Source organism: Callospermophilus lateralis, chromosome 8 (genome assembly GCF_048772815.1).
Source record: "Callospermophilus lateralis isolate mCalLat2 chromosome 8, mCalLat2.hap1, whole genome shotgun sequence".
Lineage (NCBI taxonomy): Eukaryota > Metazoa > Chordata > Mammalia > Rodentia > Sciuridae > Callospermophilus > Callospermophilus lateralis.
This window is the reverse complement of record NC_135312.1, coordinates 16,739,324-16,750,083: the sequence shown is the minus strand read 5'-3', so window position 1 is coordinate 16,750,083 and position 10,760 is coordinate 16,739,324.

Here is a 10,760-nt window from a genome sequence, read left to right as displayed (position 1 = left end):
TCTAAGACACTGCACAACACACACACACACACACACACACACACACACACACACACACCCCGCATTTCAGAGAATACTCTCTCCATGACAGGAAGAAAGATAATGATTCCCAATGGGTCTTTTCCATTTCTAATTTCAGTCACTCTGTGGTCCTACGATTACTATAGCCAACTAATCAACTAAACATAATTATGCTCAATTTCAAACATATTATGAAGTAATAAGGCCTTTATTTTTCATTGTGACCTGAATGCTCACATCATTAAAGATGTAAAAACAGAATTTAATTTGGGCCTAGAGAATGAAGAGTCAGAGGAGTAAAAGAGAAGACAAGAAAGCCTAGAATATTCCTTTTTAACTTGGAACCACACAGGCACCTGGGTCAAATTTTTTAAAGGTGTGAATAACTTTGTGACTCTAGGATTATATATGAGATTCACCTTATTCAAATCAATATTGTAAAAATTTTAATCATGTATCCTTTGGAACCAACTGTTAAGTATCAGAAATCTCTGATGAAATGCAAATAATCAGAAAAGAAGCCCTGGGTTCCATCCCCAGCACCAAAGAACAGATATGCAAATAATCAGATGTGTCCTGAAGAACTAAACACCCAGGTGTCCAGATTGTGGGGCGTGTCCTGATTGTCCACAGCCTGGCAAACATGTCTACTGCCAGAATTTTCTAAAGTCAGACTTGCATGTAAACACTTAAAAATTAATACCAGAAGTATATTAATGAAAAGCAAGTAAGAGCCCAGTTCTTACAAAATAGTTACAATTTCTGTTGCATAACATTAAGTGAAATAATAAATGCTGCTGTGTTCTACAAAGGAGTACACCAGGCAGAATGATTATTAGCTCTAAAGATGAAACTCAGTATAGTTCTTATAATGAGCCACGCAGAACTAAATTATGCTCTGTATCCAACATCTTCCGTGTATGTGGAGTAGCTACCACATATGCTTTCTAGACAAAACCAAGCAAAACAATAACTGCCCTTTCAAAAAGAACAGAAAATCTCACAATTGGTTCCAGAAATTACTTCAATAACTCTTTTCTGAATTAGAAGCTGAAATATGATAATAGAAGCTCAATCTACAAAACCGTAAGTTATTTTAAATTCTACATGAATTATGTCCCACGGTTTCCCCGCAACCTGCTCTAATTTTAATCAGCACAACACACGACTTTATGCTGTGTCCTCTCAGGTCTCTTTCAGTATTTGTTATTTAAATGTCCTTGGAGAGCACTGAGCATAGCTATAAATTCATCATTCTCTAGGGCAAACCATGTATGAATGTGGATGCCAAATTTTGTCACTTCGATTTTACCCTACACAGACATACATTAAAATCCTAACTGACTCTGTGTGTGTAATGTCATGAAGAAGACAGAAAAGATTACAAGCGTGTAAATCCAAATAACTGAGCTGATATTTCAGGATCCAGGAAAAGGTAGGAAACTATATTTTATCCCCAACCTTTTATTTATATTATATTTATATTACTTATATTACATTTATATTCTCTTAGAAGTTATAAGAAAAATATTAAGGTTAACATCAAAGATGGGTTACCCTTTTAAAAAGGAACATTTATCAGAGAAAATATTAATTGGTTTCTGTAAAGTGCAGCTGGGAGAATAAAAGAATCCAAAGTGAAAGGAGAGATAAAAGCTAGAAAATGTAGCTGATGGCGACTGGAATTTCTTTCTATGCATGTGGGAGCCTGCATGCATGGGCCCCTGTCCCCCAAATATCTAAGATGTACAGATGAGCAACAGCACGCTATCTGCTTTGCCAGGCAAGTTTTACCTTTGCCTTTCTTGGGTCATGTAGGATGAGACCTTTTTCTCCCTGTATCCTCCCTAGAAAGTTTTGAATTCGTCCCTGTGTTGCAGGAGACGCACACAGCTGCGCATGCGCTCAACCTTGCAAGTCGGGGGACACAGGAATTGCATGCCCCTCCCACTTACAGACTAGCCTAAGATGCTAGAAAAGAAGCAGAGAACATGAAAACACCTTTTCCCTCCCTGGAGAGGCTATGGTCTCCTGGCAGCACATGCAGGTGCTTTAAAGGGTTTATTTGGTCCAAAACCAATACCTTGGACCCTTCAGCATAATAGCACCCAATTAAGAGGGGGTGGGTGGGGTGAAGGATGTGAGGACCGCCACGCCGAGGCCCACTGGAGGATCTCAGGTATGTGGAGCAGAATGTCAGCAATCCCTCCCTGCTCATTGGTCTCTGAATCCTTGCTAATAACCACCCTCCCCCCAAAAAAGAGGAATTAGAAATCAAAGTAATAGAAACCACAGAAGTGAGAGAAATGACTTCATCTCCGCTACCCCTGCCTTTCGGAACTCCAGATCACCTGGTTCTTCTCTGCCTTCTTCAGCTCCCCTCAAGACGCACACACTGAGAGCGCTTGAGACATACATTAGTCAAGGAATTTGAACCTTGCCAACACTCACATTTTCCAGGGTTCTTCTCATTTAAATTCCAGAGCCTGAATATCCAAAGGTCTTATCCTTAATATCAACCTTAATGATAATAATAATTAATAATAATAATAATGTTTACTGTGTATCATGCACCAGCCACTATTCTTAGTGTCCTTGACCCTTTTAAGTCATATATTACTCAACAACCCTGTAATGCACATACTATTAACACCATGATCTGAATATTTATGCTTCCCCTCCCAATGTTTAGGTTGAAATGCTAACTGTCACAGTGTCGGTATTATGAGGGAGGACTTCAGGAATGGCAAGATCAAGAGGAAAAGGTCCTCAGGATCAGGATCAGTGAGCTCATCCAAGAGGCCCCAGGGAAATGCTCTGTCCTCCTCCACTATGAAGACACAGCGGGAAGGCACCAGCTGTGAACCAGACACCAAATCCGCCAACACCCTGACCTTGGACATCAATCTCCAGAGCTTTGAGCAATAAATTTCTGTAGGTTAAAATCCCCAGTCTACAGTATTTTGTTATAGCAGACCAAACAGACTAATAGAATTATCACTCCCATATTTTAGATGAGAAAACTGAGGCTTACAGAGTTTTTGAGCAAATCACCTGTGATCATACAGTTTATTCCTGGGGGGTGCAAAGATTTGAACCTCAACCTTCTGACTCTACGGTGCATAGCTTTAATCACTGCTGATATTATCAGTATTCTGATGCCCTTTCTCTTCATCAAAACTGTAACATCCAGTGAGCTGTACTGAATGAAACCGGCTCCAGAAAGCTCCTAGACAGTGAATGGCAATACTCAGGGCTGCGTTAGTATCAGTGTCCCTTCCCCCTACTCCCAACAGTAGGCTCACAGCAGGAAGCAGCCTGGGTGTCTTGTTCCACTGTTAACTGTTCATCCCCAGAGTAACAGTGCCCTAAACTACTAAATGGAAAAGCTACTGAGACTCTCCGGTGTCCTGGGAGATGGAAGTGGGCTGTCCCCTAGAGCCTCAGGCTAGTCCTGTCTAGGAATTTCCATGGAGAGCGAAGACAAGAGCCAAGCAGGGGACATCAAGTGGTGGGGAGCTGTTTCTGTGGCAGGGGTGCCATTGTCCTGGAGGAACCCTATTTCAGGGCCTTCATTCAATCAGGACAAGGTGAGGTGCTGGGCACTGGGGTTTTTAATGAATGAAGCAGTTTGGGGTTCAAGTAATTTCTCAGGGGAACTGAACAAGTAGAGAGACTTTTCCCAGGCAGTATGATGAAATCTGAATGAAATGACCCTTCCAAAAAATAACTTTGACATTTTTGCTTGTTGGTTTTATGATGCTGGAGATCAAAACCAGAACTTCGCTCATGCTCGGCAAGGACTCCACCACTGAGCCAAACTCCTCAGCTCCAGTTCCAACCTTTGATGGTGGGGATACTGAAAATGGAACCCAGGACCTCATGCATGCTCGGCAAGTGCTCTGCCACTGAGCTACACCTGTGGCCCTCAACATTTTCATCTAAAGAATATGCTAGAGTATTTGGCTCATGCATTAAGAATAAAGGTGTTGGAAAGGTCAGGGAAAAGTCTAGCTCAATGCTTTGATCTTTCCCTTAGACTCACCTGAGAAGGTAGCATACTATATTATATATAATAAGAACAGCTCCAGAGAAAGCTAGGAAAATACTAGTCAAAGAATTCAGATATGGGGGCCCATAACATACTGCAGGTTCTCTCTAAAGCAATAATGCCTCACATACAGGATCTGAAGGAACTGATCTCACCCACAGACATGAAGTCTACAAGGATACGGCAGAGCAAGACAGACTATCTTCTTCCTCACTCGTATTCTGAAAATGATATATGGCCTTTTAGAATTAGTGTGAAGTACACATAAAGTCTTGGAAAAACTCTAATATTATAGTCTTCTTTGAAAGCCAGAAATAAAGGGACCACTTCAGGCTAATACTGGGCAAGAGGAATCTCTAACTAGTCCCCGTGCTTTCCAGGCACCCCTTGAAGCATAAGCTCACCCTTACAATGTTTAAAAGAACCCATGAGTAATTGAAATTTAAAATTTCTCTTTATCATAAAATACTATTAAGAAAATGAAAAGGCCAATTACCAAATTCTTAATACATAGAACAGACAAAGGGTTTGTATCCAAAATATATAAAGAGTTTTTAGAAAATCAATAATAAAACCCAAATATCCTAGCTGCTTTTAAATGGGCAAAAGTCTTGAACAAATAATTTACAATAAAAGATAAACAAGTGACCAAAAAGCATATAGGGTGTCAATGATCATCATGAAATTGAACATACAAACCCAAATAAAATACTACTGCTTCATACCCCAAAGAACAATCAAAATAAGAAAATAACGTAATTTCAAGTGCTGTCAAAGATAAGGAGAAGTGGCAACTACTTTGGGAAATTCTTTGGAAGGCTCTTATCAAAGTTATAATGTTCCTACCCTATGAGCCAATAATTTCACTCTGAAGTATTTGTCAAGGGTAAAGAAAATATATTTCCACACAAAAAATATTGTATGAAATGTATAAAAATGTTATAGCAATTAGCCCCAAACCAGAAGCAACTAAAAGTCCATCAACAAGAGTAATAATAAATAAATATGTAATAATTTTTTAAATATATGCACATATGAATTTTCTTGTAGATAATATTTTTTAACTAAAACATTTTAATTATCACAACTTCCACCAACAAAATACAGATTTTTAAATGAATTTCTGAATTAAAATATGTATGTTTTATTATTATAAATTATGCCATAATTTTTTTAAAATAGAGCTACAAATTTTAAAAAATTTGTAGTTCAAAAGAAAAAATCCAAACCCATATTTTACCTCCTTGAAAACATTCTTTTCTCCTAACATGAGTCTCTGTCATTCAATAACTAGTGCTTAGCACTAGCGAGGTCCTGTGTATATCATTAAATAAATTCATATTTATAGAGATTCTCTTGTGAATAAGCTCAATTTTTTCAGCAGTTAACAATAGTGCTTAAAGATCATTCTACAATATATAGAAATCATGACACACTTAAATGTGTATTGGGATAGGTCCAGATGTAATATTCATGAAGGTACTTACTCTTTCTTTACATTGGCAATGAAATGAATATTAGAAGTCAGAATTTAAAGTAAACATGTATTTAATATAAACATACTCAAGTATATAAATTAAATTTCAAAAATTAAGTGAAAATTTAGCTTCATTTAAGTAATTTTTATTAGATGTCATTGGTTATAATTTAATTTATGTAATTTTTCCTTTTAATTTTTAGATAATTTTAATGTTATAGAATATAAGTATATATAGGAAAACACCAAGTCTCAGTATTCATTTTACACTTAACTTGCTGATGAAAATATTTTTAATTTTGAACTCAAATGAAACTTTATTTTATTTATTATTATTATTATTATTATTATTATTATTATTAATTTCATACAAGACAATAGTGGAATGCATTATATTCATAATGATCCATTCACAGCACAATTTTTCATAACTCTGTATATAAAGTATGTTCACAAAAAATTATGCCATTATACATGAGCTCTCTTATTGATTTTTTTGCATTACAATTCTTAATACACCTTTATACCACAATTTATCATATCTGTTTGTATATAAGGTATGTTGACACCAAATTCACATCTTCATACATGTATTTTATATAATGATGACCATCTCCTTCCACCATCCTTTCTATTCCCCTTCTCCCTCCCTTTCCCCCCAACCCCCATTCCCTATCTAGAGGTAATCTTCCTCCAATGCTCTCCCTCCCTACCCCACTTTGAGTCACCCCCTTGTATCAGAGAAAACATTATGCATTTGTTTTTTTTTTGGGGGGGGGGATTAGCTAACTTCACTTAGTATAATCTTCTCTAATGCCATCCATTTCTCTGCAAATACCATGATCTTATTCTTTTTTAGTGCTGAGTAATATTCCCTTGTGTATAAATGCCACACTTTTTTTATCCATTCATCCACTGAAGGACATCTAGGTTGGCTCCACAGTTTAGCTATTGTGAATTGTGCTGCTATAAACATTGATATGGCTGTTTCCCTGTAGTATGCTGTTTTTAGGTCCTTTAGGTATAGTCCGAGAAGAGGAATAGCTGGGTCAAATGGTGGATCCATTCCCAGCTTTTCAAGGAATCTCCATACTGCTTTCCAAATTGGCTGCAGTAATTTACAGTCCCACCAGCAGTGTATGAGTATACTTTTTCCCCCGCATCCTCACCAACACTTGTTGCTGTTTGTCTTCATAATAGCTGTCATTCTTACTGGAGTGAGATGGTATCTTAAAGTAGTTTTGACCTTTTCTCTGATTGCTAGAGATGATGAACATTTTTTCATATATTTGTTATTGATTGTATATCCTCTTCTGAGAAGTGTCTGTTCAGGTCTTTGGCCCATTTATTGATTGGATTATTTGGTTTTTTGGTGCTTATCTTGTTGAGCTCTTTATATACCCTAGAGATTAGTGCTCTATCTGATGTGTGAGGGGTAAAAATTTGTTCCCAGGATGTAGGCTCCCTGTTAACCTCACAGATTATTTCTTTAGCTGAGAATAAAAAAACTTTTTAGTTTGAATCCATCCCATCTGTTGATTCTTGGTTTTAATTCTTGTGCTTTAGGCATCTTATTAAGGAAGTTGGGGCTTAGCCCCACGTGATGAGGATTAGGACCTACTTTTTTTTTCTATTAGACACAGAGTCTGTGGTTTAATTCCTAGATCCTTGATCCATTTTGAGTTAACTTTTGTGCATGGTGAGAGATAGGGATTCAAGTTCATTTTGTTGCATATGGATTTCCAGTTTTCCCAGCACCATTTGTTGAAGATGCTATCCTTTCTCCAGTACATGCTTTTGGCACCTTTGTCTAATATAAGATAGTTGTAATTTTGTGGGTTAGTCTCTGTGTCCTCTATTCTGTACCATTGGTCTACCAGCCTGTTTTGGTGCCAGTATCATGCTGTTTTTGTTACTATTGCTCTGTAGTATAGTTTAAGGTCTGGTATAGCGATACCACCTGTTTCACTCTTCCTGCTTAGAATTGCTTTAGCTATTCTGGGTCTCTTATTTTTCCAGATGAATTTCATGATTGCTTTTTCTATTTCTATGAGGAATGCCATTGGGATTTTGATCAGAATTGCATCGAACCTGTGTAGTACTTTTGGTAGTATGGTCATTTTAATAATATTAATTCTGCCTATCATGAGCAGAAGGTAAATCTTTCCATATTCTAAGGTCTTCTTCTCTTTCTCTCTTTAGGATTCTGTAGTTTTAATTTTATAGATCTTTCACCTCTTTTGTTAAATTGATTCCCAAGTATTTTATTTTTTTGAGGATATTGTTAATGGGGTAGTTTTCCTCATTTCCTTTTCAGAGGATTTGTCTCTGATATACAGAAATGCCTTTGATTTATGGGTGTTGATTTTATATCCTGCCACTTTGCTGAATTCATTTACTAGTTCTAGAAGTTTTCTGGTGGAGTTTTTTGGGTATTCTAGGTATAGAATCATATCATCAGCAAATAGTGCTAGGTTAAGTTATTCTTTTCCTATAGTTATTCCTTTAATTCCTTTCGTCTGTCTAATTGCTCTGGCCAGCGTTTCAAGAACTATATTGAATTGAAGTGGTGAGAGAGGGAATCCCTGTCTTGTTCCAGGTTTTAGAGGGAATGCCTTCAGTTTTTCTCTGTTTAGAATAATGTTGACCTGAGGCTTAGCGTAGATAGCCTTTACAATGTTGAGATATGTTCCTGTTATCCCTAGTTTTTCTAGTGTTTTGAACAAGAAAGGGTGCTGTATTTTGTAAAGTGCTTTTTCTGCATCTATTGAGATGATCGAATGGTTCTGATCTTTAAGTCTATTGATGTGATGAATTACATTTATTGATTTCCATATGTTGAACCAACCTTGCATCCTGGGTTGAATCCCACTCGATTATGGTGCACAATCTTTTTGATGTGTTTTTGAATTCGATTTGCAGAATTCTATTGAGGATTTTGCATCTATATTCATTAGAGATATTGGTCTGAAGTTTTCTTTCTTTGATGTGTCTTTGGAATCAGGGTGATATTGGCCTCATAGAATGAATTTGGAAGTATTCCCTCTTTTTCTATTTCCTGAAATAGATTGAAGAGTATTGGTATTAGTTCTTCTTTAAAGGTCTTGAAAAACTCAGCTGTATATCCGTCTGGTCCTGGGCTTTTCTTGGTTGGTAACCTTTTGATGGCTTCTTCTATTTCCTCACTTGATATTGGTCTGTTTAAGCTGTGTATATCCTCCTGACTCAATCTGGGCAGGTCATGTGACATTAGGAGTTTATTGATACCTTCACTATCTTCTATTTTATTAGAGTATAAGGTTTCAAAATAATTTCTAATTATCTTCTGTATTTCTGTAGTGTCTGTTGTGATATTTTCTTTTTCATAACATATGCTAGTAATTTGGGTTCTCTTTCTTCTTCTCTTTGTTAGCATGGCTAAGGGCACCTGTCAATCTTATTTATTTTTTCAAAGAACCAACTTTTAGTTTAGTCAATTTTTTCTATTGCTTCTTTTGTTTCGATTTCATTGATTTCAGCTCTGATTTTAATTATTTCTTGCCTTCTACTGAATTTGCTGCTGATATTTTGTTCTTTTTCTAGAGCTTCGAGATGTAGTGTGAGTTTATTTATTTGTTGGATTTTTCTTCTTTGAAGGAATGAACTCCATGCAATGAATTTTCCTCTTAGTACTGCTTTCATAGTGTCCAAGAGTTTTCGATATATTGTGTCTGTGTTCTCATTTACCTCTAAGAATTTTTTAATTTCCTCCTTGATGTCTTCTGTAACCCATTGTTCATTCAGTAGCATATTGTTCATTATCCATGTGATGTAGGAATTTTTCTTCCTTATTTTATCATTGATTTCCAATTTCATTACATTATGAACAGATAAAATGCATGGTAGTATCTCTACTCCTTTGTATTTGCTAAGGGTTGCCCTGTGGAATAATATATGGTCTATTTTTGAGAAGGATTCATGTGCTGCTGAGAAGAAAGTGTATCCACAGAAAGTGTTGGTTGATATATTCTATATATGTCAATTAAGTCTAAATTATTAGTTGTGTTATTGAGTTCTATAGTTTCTTTATTCAATTTTTGTTTGGAATAAATGTCCAGTGGTGAGAGAGGTGTGTTAAAATCACCCATGATTATTGTGTTGTGGTCTATTTGACTCTTGAACTTGAGAAGAGTTTGTTTGATGAACATAGCTTCACCATTGTTTTATTAATATTAATATTAATGATTGTTATGTCTGGTGGGTGTATGGTTCCCTTGAGCAGTACGTAGTGTCCTTCTTTATCCTTTTTGATTGAAGTCTATTTTAGTTGATATGAGTTGATATGAAGTCTATTTTAGTTGATATGAGCTTGAAGTCTAGTTTTTGTTATTAATACATTTATAGTTAGTCTCTGTCTAGAAATGTTTATTATTTAAAATATAGTCATAAGTTTCATAAAAGGCATACAGTTTCTGATGGCGTATAGAGAACTGAGGATCAGACACAGAACATTATGTTAAGGGGCAAAGATGTGAGGGTATGGAATTAATATATCTTAGCAACTTTGGAGGAGAACTCTTTTTTTAATGAAGGGGTTATTAGCAGGAGAATAGACAGGATGTATTTTAGGGTAGACAAGTACCTAGGAGGACAATAAGAAGCATAGAAACAAACATCTATTTGCATTTAGTAAATTACATGGAGTTGAAATAATAACACTTAGGAAGTTGAAAGAGGAAGAGAAGGAGGAAGAAAAGTAAAAAGAAGAAAAAAGGGGGAAAAAGAGATTGAGAGAAAGGGATGAAAAGAAAAGGAAAGGAAAAAAGAAGAAATAGACAAAAAAGAAAAAAGGAAAGAAGGGAAAAGAAAAAAAGAAAGAGAAAAAAAGGAAAAAAAAATGCACTCTTAGAATTCTGTTTTCTTCTCTTCCAGTAGGTGGGTTTGTGCATTCCAGGTTGGGTCTCTGTCCTCAGGGTGGTGGAAGCAACCCTAGTGAGGTGGCTCTCCCTCACCTTCCGGGTGCCTCTCCAATCCGAGTCTCTCTGGGTTTCTCCCGGTCTCTATCCCCCTCCCCTCTCCTGCCCACCCAGCCCCAATTGATGGGTCTCTTGTCCACAGCCCTGGGTTCACTCTGGGTGGGCAATACCCTGGCCACCTCCTGCTCCTGATCAACTGAGCTCTATCTCTGTGTCGAATGGTCACCATGTCATCACAGCTGGGGAGAGGGGGAGT